The 13,285-nt window shown below is 37.9% G+C and overlaps 2 protein-coding genes across 2 annotated transcripts in view; both read left to right on the forward strand.

The window, feature by feature from the left end:
• Positions 1–13,285, forward strand: part of LOC309509533 (NACHT, LRR and PYD domains-containing protein 3-like) — a 643,973-nt gene that overhangs the window by 144,231 nt on the left and 486,457 nt on the right. The gene's annotated exons all lie outside the window — the stretch shown is intronic.
• Positions 232–13,285, forward strand: part of LOC309509553 (NLR family CARD domain-containing protein 3-like) — a 125,054-nt gene continuing 112,000 nt past the window's right edge. The window contains exon 1 of the mRNA XM_082184337.1: positions 232–374. The gene's annotated coding sequence lies outside the window, so the exon portion shown is untranslated. The remainder of the gene's footprint in view (positions 375–13,285) is intronic.

Genomic DNA, 13,285 nt, shown 5'->3' on the forward strand with positions numbered 1-13,285 from the left:
TCCTCACTGTAAACCCGGATAAGTAGAATCTACTTAAAAAAACCAAGGTAACTCGTTGCCTTAAATTTTTTAAGTAATGAAGCATTAGTTGAATAAGACAAGTGGACTACGTTCAATGTACTTAAGCCCATAATGGAATGGAATAGAACATTTAAGTTGAATGTACTTATAACCGAGTTACAGTAACTGAAGATACTTAGTTTAAACTAAGGGTAGTGGTGGTGGGGGTAGTGGTGGCGCAATGGATAAGACACATGCCTTTGGTGTGAGAGACCCGGGTTCGAATCCACTGTGAGACACCAATGTGTCCCTGAGCAAGACACTTAACCCCTAGTTGCTCCAGAGGCGTGCGACCTCTGACATAATTAGCAATTGTAAGTCGCTTTGGATAAAAGCGTCAGCTAAATGAATAAATGTAAATGTAAATGTAAACAATCATTCCCCACCCATTTATTTAACTCAGCTTGTTAAGTAAGCATTACTCCATTACCAATTCAACTAAATTATATATTCTAACGGGCCCAACTTAACTTTTAGTTCCTGAAACTCAAAATATCTTTCAATCAATAGAGCCATGTAAAATACACACATACAACTGCAACATTACACTGATCCAATTATATTTTTATTGAACATGTCTTTTTTTTAGCAACAAAAGAAACAATGCCATGGCCTAATAGGCTTCTAGTGTGTAGTTTCCTCACATACTGTATTTTTACAGCACTAGTACAGTAAAAAGCATTTACAGTACTCCACTGTAATTACCAAATACAGTATAACCCACATACTTTTACAATATTAAACTTGTCTACAGCAATAAATTGTATTTTACAGGGAATGCTGCTTTTATAATTACATAATTAAAATATTATACGTTAAGGTTTCATAAGAGTAGCCACACTAGGAAAAAGAAAACAACATTTGGTTAAAAGCAAAGATCAGAAAATTGCCTTCTGTGAACATGTTGGCTGAATTTTTTAAAACATAAAATGCAATTTTAACACTTTAACAACAAACAGGTATAACTAAGCGCTTAATTAAAGGGATAGTTCACCCAAAAATTTTTAATTAGCACATGATTTACTCACCCTCAAGTCATCCTAGGTCTAGATGACATTCTTCTTTCAGACGAATACAATCGGAGTTATTTAAAGGGATACTTTAACGTTTTTTCATATTAAACTATGTTATTCCCTTAACTAAGACGAGTTGATACATACCTCTCTCGTCTCAGTGCGTGCACTAAATCCCTCTGTCTTGCGGCGAAACTTTGTTAGCCCAGTTCATTTAATATGGGCCAAGCAGAGAAGCTACCAAACACCTCCACGTTTTCCCTATTTAAATACAGTTACTCGCGAAGTGTAACTCGACCTAGAACGGTGACACAAAACAAAACGTTGCGCTTTTCTAAGCGTGTAAAATGGATAACTATTTTGTATGGCGGAATACCATAGCAAGTGCTTGTAAGCACTTCGACTTGGCGCAGTAATATCTTCACTAGAGGGAGCGGGGGCCGGTGAGAGGATTTTTCCACGAGTGAAGATATTACTGCGCCAAGTCGAAGTGCTTACAAGCACTTGCTATGGTATTCCGCCATACAAAATAGTTATCCATTTTACACGCTTAGAAAAGCGCAACGTTTTGTTTTGTGTCACCGTTCTAGGTCGAGTTACACTTCGCGAGTAACTGTATTTAAATAGGGAAAACGTGGAGGTGTTTGGTAGCTTCTCTGCTTGGCCCATATTAAATGAACTGGGCTAACAAAGTTTCGCCGCAAGACAGAGGGATTTAGTGCACGCACTGAGACGAGAGAGGTATGTATCAACTCGTCTTAGTTAAGGGAATAACATAGTTTAATATGAAAAAACGGTAAAGTATCCCTTTAAAAAAATGTCCTGGCTCTTCCAAGCTTTATAATGGCGGTGAAGTGCTGTTTCTGTTTTGAAGTCCATAAAAGTGCAAACGAAATCCCATTCAAAGTCTGCAAGTTTTCGCAGAAGTGAGGAAACCTGTAGGCTTACAGTGGTGTTCTTTTTTTTTTCATAACTTGGCCAGTTTTCTTTGAAATTACTTGTCCTTTCTTTGTTTTTGATCCACGTTCAGGATTGATGTCAAGAAAGCGTCTAAAAGGCAGAAAAGAAAGAGAAAAAAAACAATGAAATATTATGGACTGAGTTTATATATTTTGACAGAGAGAGACAGCACAAAAGACGTGTAAATAAAAACCAGATATCGGTTTTAACGACTAATTTGTTTGGATAAAACTAAACAACATGAAAAAAAAAATGCAATGTTGGATGTTGTGATCAATAACTGATATTTCTTCTGCCCTGGTTAAAATACATCAACTCAATGTGTCTGTTTACAAGCGCACTGTCAACTAACTAAACTTTTGGAAGTGGGGTTGCCAGATTTAAAGTTTATTCTACTACTTTTGTCTACTCATCACCCAGCTCATTAACAATATCATCCCCTCATCAGGTCCCATCAGAGTATCAGTGGAAAGGCAGTCATAGACTCTCAGTTTATATAGAGCACACATTGCCAGAATCCAGCCCAAACCTTTGTGACAGAAATAATTTAACTTAATTGCAAGCCTTGCAATGTGAATTGCATACATGACTACATGATAATGTTAAACATGACATTTACCAGACTAAAATGCATGTTTGCACCCAAAAATGAAAATTCTGTCATTATTACTCACCCTCAAGACTTTCGTTCATCTTCGGGACACAAATTAAGATATTTTTTATGAAATCTGAGAGGTTTCTGTCCCTCCATTGACATCAATGTCATTGCAACTGTCAAAGCCCAGAAAGGTAGTAAAAACATCAGTAAATAGTATATAACAACGTTGGTTCAACCTTAACCCTGGAGAACCCAAGAACACTTTTCTTCTTTGGAAAATTATGAACTATGCATTAAATTACTTCTATAAGTTCACTGAACACCAAAATATCCACTTTTTAAATTTTAACCCTTTATTCCCTAATTTAGGATTAGGGCCAAATTTGACCCATGGGCTTTAGGTGTATCATTTCACAGAATAACAATAACAAACACCGTCAATGCAAACTATTTTAAATTTAGGAAAATAATCAGTCAACCACACAGCTACATTTAACAATGTTTTTTTGTTGTTTTTTTTGCTTTATTTGTTGCATGTTAGAACTGGATATCAAATGTACAAACACTTTGGCCAATGGAAACAAGAACACAAGGCCAAAATCACGACTGAAAAAAACTAACACCATGGGTCTTTGCTTATCCAAAAATCTGTTCTGCTAGAGAGAGGAACTCACACTATCATCAGCTTCAAGTTGCTCCAATACTTGTGTTACAGTGACCTTTCTCTGCTGCTTTCCCTGTCCTGAAAAGGGAGTGGCCATACTCCCTGAAAAGATATACTACTTTATTTATTTCAAGGCTTTAGCCAAACACAGGACTGTCACCATTCTCCATAAAAGTCACTCAAAGAACCAGAGGGTCATTTTTGACCCAACATGTTTTTAACCCATACACCCAGAGGGTCATTTTTGGCCCATCGTTTTTTGAACTAGCTCAGAGTTGCTAATTTATCCCAAAATAATATAAAACATACTTCTAGGCATTCTGCAAGCTAATACTAAATAGATGAACAAAAAAGACACAATTTTACCATCCGCTGGTTTGCTGAGAAGACGATTTTGTTTGGCTAGGTTTCCAGCTCAACAAAACAGCATGTGGTCAGCCATCATATTACTACCACTCTGGCACTTGTGAGTTCAATATTCATCCACTAGGTGTCTCTATGCAGGGGCCAGAAGTGGCACTCTGGGCTTTTGAAGTAAAATTTGACCATTTTTTTTTTTTGGGGGTAGCAGCAATTAACAGGGGTCAAATTTGACCCCGTGGTTTTGTGCGCAAAATAACCCCAAAATAACAACATTGTTGAATAATCTCTTCTTTTCCATGTCATTCTCCTACACTGTTGACGTAGTGTAAACAGTGCAGCGCTTATGGATTGTACATCAGAGCGTAGGCTCACTATTGGCTAGCTCCTGGGTCATCACACACGACCAGAGTCGGCCAATAATAAGCCTACGTTCTGACGTAGAACCCAGAAGCACTGCACTGGCTTTTTTTCAAGGCTTGCACCTTGAAATCTATAACAGGGTTTGCGTTCTCGAGCCACCAGGCACTGTTTTGTGTAGATGAGTGGGCCGGAGAGCGTTAAAGGATAACTCTTGCCAAAATGCAACCTCTTTTTGTTAATCTACCCGAGGCAAACTTTCGTTTAAAAGCATAATTAGGATGGAAACGTCACTTTTAAGTTTGACCGTATTTTCGTTTTCGGTCAAATTGCCTTTTGAATGGGAGTGCTTGGGGCACGACTATGATAGCATCAAAAATCGCTATTTTTAAAACACTAAGAAGGCTCGACACAACATGAAACTTTGCTCTCAGTATCACCAGGGGCTCTACACATGAACTCCAGCATGGAGAACATTGTTTGTGTACACAGAGTTTACTAAAAAGAAAGATTTTGAACAACTCACTGAAGCTGTGTCCGCCGGCATTTTGACGGTCAAAAATAGTCGATCTGATCAATTTATTCTAGAGCTGCTGTAAAGCCTAAACAATCTATGTTACTGTACTTTCCTATTATCACTGTAAAGCTGCTTTGAAACAATCTATATTGTTAAAAGCGCTATATAAATGAAGGTGACTTGACACTGTTTACACTACGTCAACAGCGTAGGAGAATGACATGAAAGAGTAGAGATTGTTGAATAATGTCGTTATTTTGTTTTTGTGCACAAAAGGAATTCTCATCGCTTCATAATATTAAGATTGCACCACTGTAGTTACATGGATTATATAAACGATGTTTTGACTACCTTGAAAGTTGCAAAGACGTTGCTGTCTATGGGTGGTTCAGAAACCTCTCAGATTTCATCAAAAAATATCTTATCTTTGTGTTCTGAAGATTAACAAAGGTCTTACAGGTTTGGAACGACATGAGGGTGAGTAATTAATGACAGAATTTTCACTAATCATTTAACTGAAAACAACTTGCACTGACATATCTTAAAATATGTGACTGCCACTGTTTTGTCTCGAGATGCACACCAGTAATGTTTTTTTTTTTTTATTAGACATTTTTATAAAAGCTGCTTAAATACCCTAATTTGATTAAGGCCTAGACCCGGCTTAAGCTAAGCCCAGTATGGATACCATGGCCATATTGTTTATACCAGTAGTCAGCTATTTATATATTATTATATTTATAATATTTATATGAATGGCAAATATGCTAATGACTAACCTCTGAACAAACTCAAGGTGCTGCCTCTTCCTGGTACTGCAAGCTGAACTCATAGGAGGAGGCAAACAGCGCTGCCAGGCCAGTGATGAAGATGCTGTGATCCTTTCACACACACCTTGACCTTCCAAACGTAATGTCCACTACTGGTCGCTTAGAGATTGACCTGTAATTAAAAAATGTTTAAAAAAAATTAATGAATAAATAAATAATATTAATAATTAAAATAACTATTGTGGGTTTCACTGTGGTTCGATGTAGTTGTCTATTCATAGTTCTATGAATAAAATTTTTCACCTAAACATTAAAATTGATTAGGGTTAGAATGTTAAAACGCACTGGCATATTATTTTGCTTGTTTTAAGCATAAACTCACTTAATTTTGACTTATTCTTTCAGAAAACAATCCAATTTTTACTTGTCTATTAAATGCTTCTTCATAAGAATTTTAGATATCTGGACTGGAAACAAGAAAAAAACACTAATTAAGAAAAACATATTTTGCAGTGGGGTGAGTAAATGATGGCTTTTCATTTTAGGTTAAAACTACCCAATGTTTACATACCAAGCAACATAAAGTGTGGACTCCACTGGCAAATGTAGATTGCAGGACATCAGCGTTGCAAATTCCTGAAACAATTTTTTAAAAGGACAGCACAACCATGATCAACAGAACCAAAACATAAAACATTACAGATTAATGAGATTTGTTGAATAATCTCTACTTATCTGCTTTAAGGATAACACCGTCTAACTTCTCTTTGAATGGTGGGAGTAGTTGTAGGACCATGGCATGGCAATCAGGAATACTAGCCTACATTTAAAAACAACATTAGGAACATGGATTTTCTTGTGCTAGCAAAATTCTGACAACGATTCAAAAGCACGATCACAGAACTGACAATTTTTTTTTTTTTTTACCACACAGATAGACTAACGTTATAACTGTAGTAACTACTACTTAAAAGCACTTACATTAGCACTGGACCGTCATCAGCTTCAAGGTGCTGGATACTGAAGGAGAGGTTTGATCAGGTTGGTCTGAAAACACTGCTGTGGTGGACCAGTATCCTGAATTTAAACCAAAGGTCACTGAAGGTGCAGCTGAACATGTTTAAGCTCCAAAACACATACCCAACCAGTTCAGAGGCCGCAACTATTCTGAGGAATCAGTTGCCTGAACTTCGTGGCCTTTTCAACCAAGTAGAAGCACTTGTACGACTTCTTGTGGTTGTTCCTGCCTCTGCTGAAGAGGAGAGGAGCTTCGGTGCTCCGAGGAGGTTGAAGACCTGGCTGAGAAGCACAATGTTGCATATTCACATTGTATCAGTCTATCACATTCACAAAGTAATACTGGATAAAGTCAGAAAGGAAAACATTTGCCAGGAGTTTATCCTGGTGAATAAGTACAGGAAGCAAGTGTTTTGTTCTTTCGTGTGAGAAGACGAGACAGGACAGTATAGAAGGGTGGATAGTTAGGATACATGGAGAGATGTGATTGAAAGGATAGATGGAGGGCAAGGAAAAATGTTCTTTATATTAAAGTTAAATGTTTGTTTTTATGTTTGTGAGATAGTGTGACAATCTTGCAGCTTGTGTCCCAAATAAGTAGTGCATCTATTGTGTTATCAATTTTCCCATACTTTTGGATTACAGAAGTAATGATTACAGATCGTTTTATATTTTCAGGTACAGCGGTTCGTTTTAAATAAGTTTATTTAACAGATTTTATTCACACACAAATTGGATTCAAATAAAACATTTGGAGTTGGCTAAATTAGTAATGTAAACAGAGCACAAACAATTAGCCTAAGTATATTAACTTATTTTAACTAAGTTAACAGTGCATAATTGTTTACAGTGCAGCATGAAAGTTCTTTGATTCTTTATTTTCTCCTCATTAATTCCACACAGCTTCAATAAAGGTTCAGCACATAAGCACAAATGAGTACACTGGTGTTTTCATGGGTGTGTGGTCTAAAGCAACGCATATAATAATATAAATCAATATATAACATAACAGAAACACAATTCAATAGGCTAACTAAACAGATGCATACAATGAGATGTAGCAGAAACACTTTCATGAACAATAAGCAACATCATTTGAATACATGAACACAAATCAATCACTACTTCTATGTAAAGCTTCCTTAAACAAGGAATATCAACCAACATAATAAATTGACTTCATCAAACAGTTAACATGAGCTGAAGTACATAAATCAAGTTGGTACTATACGCACACATCAAACGTGAGGAAAGCATGCATGAGTCTGTTTGCTACACTCACTCACTCCATGCGGACTGGTGTTTTCTATCGACGCTAATACTGAACGCCCCCTGCTGGAGATTGGCGGAGCAGCGTCTTAACGTGCTTTGACAGCGCGCTGTTTTTAGCTCAAATTTTAGTCTTGATGTGTTCCTGGACTCAAAAAACTGTAGCATATAAATTGCAATGAATTAATTAATTAACCTTTATGTATCCAGGCAAGTCACTTAAGAACAATATCTTATTTTCGACAACAGCCTGGCAGGAGAGATCTCCTGAAATTCGAACAAACATGATGAACAATGAATTATGATATATTTTAAAATATGTGATATGTGTATTTTTAATTGAATCGACACACTACCTTTGATCATTGAAAAAAAAAGTTTAGAAATTGTTTGGTTTGATTTCTTCCTGCCGTCGACTACTCAATGAAAGAACCATATTTGTATCGAGAGCATCGGTTCCCGAGCAGACTGTGGAACATCTACGTTTACACTAGTAGTGCATTTTCGTTTTAAAACGCATACATTTATTTAGCTACGGTTAAGCCTGCCGTTAGACTATTTAGACCCGTCAGTCAAGTCCGAAGCAAGACACACGCAAGTGACATATTGCGTTATGGCAACGAAGTCTCAGACTGACAGATACATAAAAATAAAGGTGAATTTAGGCTACTTTAGTTTTGAACGTACGTTATCATGTTAATTATAATCAAATTGATTTTGTTTTATTGACCACAATATTATCACTGATATTTGTTTGAGATGGGCACATTTGATTAATTTTGGGGGGAAAATTAATGCACAGCAAGCCGTGGATTTTCCCTTACATATAAGTTTATAAAGATATACATTTTCTGTCAAAACAATAGCAGTTATCTTTGCAAGTTTCATTCGAAAAAAAACATTCTAAAAAATCCATTGGCAACCGGCCGACGCGCGTCACTACTCGTGACGTCACAGGCAGAGTCGCCCATAGAACTCTTCTCTGGTTTTCTAGCAGTTCAGTTGATTTCTGGTCTGTAGTACAAGCGATCTGACTAGTATTTCTGTTACATCTGTGGTGAAAAATTGCTCTAATTGTTTTATATCTCTCGATCTGTGTTATATCTCATGATTTTTTGTATTTCATTTCGATCTGTGCAATTTACGTTCAGTGAACTTGTGATAAGTTAGTGACAGAACATCAGAGAGACATCTGGAGCAATGGGTCAGTGCAAATCTCACAGTTACATTGTAAAGGAAGATGCTGCTGCATCTGTGTCGCCAAGGCCTGTCCCAGAGAAAGTAGAGAAGAAGAAGAAAGGGAAGTTCCTTAGATGGGTTTTGTCTCGGAAATCCAAGAACACTTCCACCAAAGCCCAACAGAGTCAGTGCAGAAATGACAGCAGCCAACAGCCTGAGAGATGCTCTGATGGGGAAGCTGAACACAACAGCGACACTGAACACAACTCAGTGTACAGCAGGCACAGCTGTGTGTCTTCTCCCACCAGTGTGCCGGATGGTGATAAAGACATCACCAGGCAAGAGCAAAGTGGCATCATCTCACACAACAGCAATCCTTCTCTGCCTGTGCCATCTATGACTGAGGAGAACATCAACTCAGCTTCGACATCGGATGACATTTCTTGGAAGAATGAGGATGAAATTATCCATATAAGTTCAAAGGGAAAGACAGGTCAGTTTATATAACAAGCCCCAACATGACTCATAAAATGTGCAAAAAGTACCTACATTTTAACATGTTTTTCTGGACATTGTCTTTATTATCCAAATGAAAATGTGAACTTAGGATGGATTTTGGTTGTGTGAGGCACCACAATAATGTGTCCATTCTACAGCTATTTTTAATGTGAATTTTTAATGTTTTTTTGTGGTTTATACTGTAAATTTTGTATGTCCCTCTTTTTTTTTAACAGGGGAAGTCTTGCAGCACTATGAAACTATGAAAATGCTGGGTAGAGGATCATATGGATGCGTCTACGACGGGATCCGTTTGTCTGATTCAAGAAAGGTAGTTTTTTTGCACTCTTGGAAGTTGGAATTTAAATTCATTAAAAGTTACATCAAGGTTAATTACTGGAATCATGTGACCTCTGCACATATAGTTAATTAATTGTAAAACATTCTTACAAAAAAATTCTTATTTTTTCTTTCCCTTGGAGAACAGGTGGCAATCAAACATGTGCTGAAGACAGAAGCCATGGAAAATGTCCGTATTGTAAGTAGGCAATTCCTCTCTTCGTTTTATTACTCTCAGAGTACACAGTCACATTAATAATAGGACATTTTAACAAAATTTTGCAGTCACAAAAGGACCATTGTCAATAGCGTATGAACTTCCGAACCAAGCAGCTTTCTGTTAGTCAGCACAGTTCATTCGTGTGACTTTACCCTCACGCAAAAATTCCCATTAAAATGACAAAATTTTGCCCTGAAAATTTTTGCCGGTCGACAGTAAAAGTGACCGAAACTTTAGTAACTATTTCCAGTATTTCAATTACTTAACTCTTCAAACCTATACTTACCCAAATGCAGGACATAATTCTGTAGCAATTCATTTAAATTAAACCATGTCCCCTAATTATCTCACTTTTGTATAACTATTATCTCTCCTGTAGGGTCTATTCGGCAAATCCCCTCCAAATGAGGTCGCTATGATGGCTCTTATGAACAAAAATCCCAGTGTTCCTCAAATAATAAAGCTGCTGGACTGGTACGAGACACCAGAGGAATATCTACTGGTCTTAGAGCGGCCCACGCCATGTGTAGATATGAGGATATTTTTACTGCAAAATGGTGGCATCCTCAAGGAATCGACGGCACGAGCTGTGATGCGTCAGGTTGTCACTGCTGCAAGAATATGCAGTGAGAGGGGCGTCTTCCACAGCGACATCAAGCTGGAAAACCTGCTCATCAACCCAAACACCTTGCAGGTCAAATTAATAGACTTCGGTTGTAGCAAACGCTTGAAGAAGTCTTCTTATTCGAAATTCAGTGGTACGTATTATTCCACAAATCTATGGTGAATAAATCGACAAAAAGCTATGGAAATACAAATTCATTGCAATGGACGAAATCTTGTTCTTTCTTCCAGGCACAAGAGATTATGCTCCCCCTGAGTGGGTCAGGCATGGAAAGTATCATGGCAAGCCTGCAACAGTGTATTGTTTAGGCGTACTGATGTTCAAGATGCTGTCAGGGAAGTATCCTGGCGAGTACCGGTACCTCCCTCAGATGTTTGGTGAGCCCTCCTACACAGAAGACATTTCCAAAGGTGAGAGCATGTGGACGGGTCATACAGGAACTTTTATTACTGCTTAAAATAATGTGAGCAGTTACACAAAGTATAACACTTACAATAATAACCGGACATCTCTCCCCTCTTCACAGAATGCAGGGATCTGATCCATTCATGCATGGAAAGTAATCCAGCCAAGCGGATTAATATGGAAAAGATCCTCCTCCACGACTGGTTCCAGGTATCGATCCTCACCTAAAAATGTTTGGAAATAAGATACCGTCATGAGAGGAAGAACGAGAAACAAAAGAAACCCAGAGAGTAGGTAAAGAAAAAACCTCATGTGCCTAAAAGAAAAAAGGTAAGGAAAGGAAGTATATGTAAGCGCTTTGAGGTCTCAGAAAAAGCGCTATATAAATGTAACGAATTATTATATATATATCCATATATGCAATCACAGGTCAAAGCACAGCTTACATGCACTATTGGTTGACGATGAGACGCTATAGTCGCAGGACAAAACACCGCTCTTCCGTTCCGATAACAACATTAAACAGGTTCTCCCCACTCAGTGAATCACCCACTGAGAATCCTGTTGATTGTGCCCTAGTTATTGGTGATTCTATTACACAGAACATGAAAATAGAGACACCAGCCACCATAGTCACATGTTTGCCGGGAGCCAGAGCGCCTGACATCAAAGCAAATTTAAAAGTGCTGCTGGCTAATGCTAATCGTAAATTCTCTAAGATTATTATTCACGTCGACACAAATGATGTTTGACTCCGCCAGTCGGAGATCACCAAAATTAATATTAAAGAGGTGTGTGAACTTTCCAGTACGATGTCAGGCACTGTAATTTGCTCTGGCCCCCTTCCTGTTCGCAGGAGTGATGAGATAGTTAGTAGATTGTGTTCACTCAATGGCAAAATAATATAGAATTCATAGACAATTGGAAAAGTTTTTGGGGCAGACCTGACCTGTTGAAAAGAGATGGTATTCATCCCTCCTGGGATGGTGCTGCTCTTCTCTCCAGTAATTTGGCTCATAGTCTTAGAGATAAAACATGACAATCTGCGGCTGGTTTCACAAAGATAGACTTTGACTATGGCTTAGATATAGTAGATAGTCAGACTTCAGATAGACATCTAAATCAGACCGTTGCACAAAGCACTTAAGACTCTGACTATCTTAAGTAGGACTACACTGCAATGCATTCTGGGTAAAATAAGACATTTTCAAAACAAAAAACATGGCGGATCGAGTAAGCGCATTCAACCGCTCAGTGCAGTTTACCCCAGCGGAAAATATGTGTTTGTTGGAGTATAACAGTTACAAGGACATTTTACTTGAAATTTAGCGGAGAATGTAGTAACAAGAAGAAATGTTTAATTTGGAAAAAGATTGCTTCGACAGTTAAAGGGATAGTTCAGCAAAAAATGATATTAAACCCATGATTTACTCACCCTCAAGCCGTTCGAGATGCATATGTCAATCATTTTTCAGACGAACACATTTTCAGTTATTTTAGAAAATGTCTTAGATCTTTCAGTGGTTATATGTATATTTTTACGACAAAACCGCACGGATTACACCCTCAGAAGGCCTTCGTTTATCCCCCTGGAGCCGGATGGATTAGTTTTGTGAAGGATGCATGCACATTTTTGGGACTTGAAGGAGGTGGACCCCATAACTTGACATTATAACCACTGAAAGATCCAAAACATTTTCTAAAATAACTGAAAATGTGTTCGTCTGAAAAATGATTGACATATGTATCTCGAACGGCTTGAGGGTGAGTAAATCATGGGTTTAATATAATTTTTGGCCGAACTATCCCTTTAACAGCGTTAATCCGATCACTGAGCGGAGCGTTAAAGACGTACAGAAAAGATACAAAAACATGGTACAAGATACCCTGTATACCACCCATGACACAGAAGCTTTACTGAGACCCACTGTGTCACCAACAGCATTCAGAAAAGTTCCTGTTGCATAAAATCTCAACGCAGTGCAAACCTGCGCGCCATTCGGCGTCTGTCCGCGGCGCCCATCAACGGCTCAGGACCTTGTTCAAAATCCTGCTGTGCCACAGAGCGCCATTTACATTTTTGTCTCATATTTGTCTAAAATCGTCGTTAATGTATACTGACTTCACCCTGTCCTGCAATATACATTTAGTTTTACATTCATTTGAGGAAATCAGCTGTGTGGATGAAAACGGCTGATGTTATCGGATTTTCAGGTGATATTCTCAATTCATTCAGTTAACGGACGCTCTGAGGTAAAGTGTTCAGACTGCAGACTTTAGTTTGCAACGATTGTATTTAATTGTACAGTACAATCATAACATAGTACAGACATTATCTTAATTCCATAATGTCCTTAACCCTTGTGCATTGTTCAAATTCACTACCCTTTCGTTATGTTCGTGGCTGAAAACAGCCACTACTTTAAACTGC

Source organism: Leuciscus leuciscus (assembly GCF_965113295.1).
Source record: "Leuciscus leuciscus genome assembly, chromosome: 11".
NCBI lineage: Eukaryota > Metazoa > Chordata > Actinopteri > Cypriniformes > Leuciscidae > Leuciscus > Leuciscus leuciscus.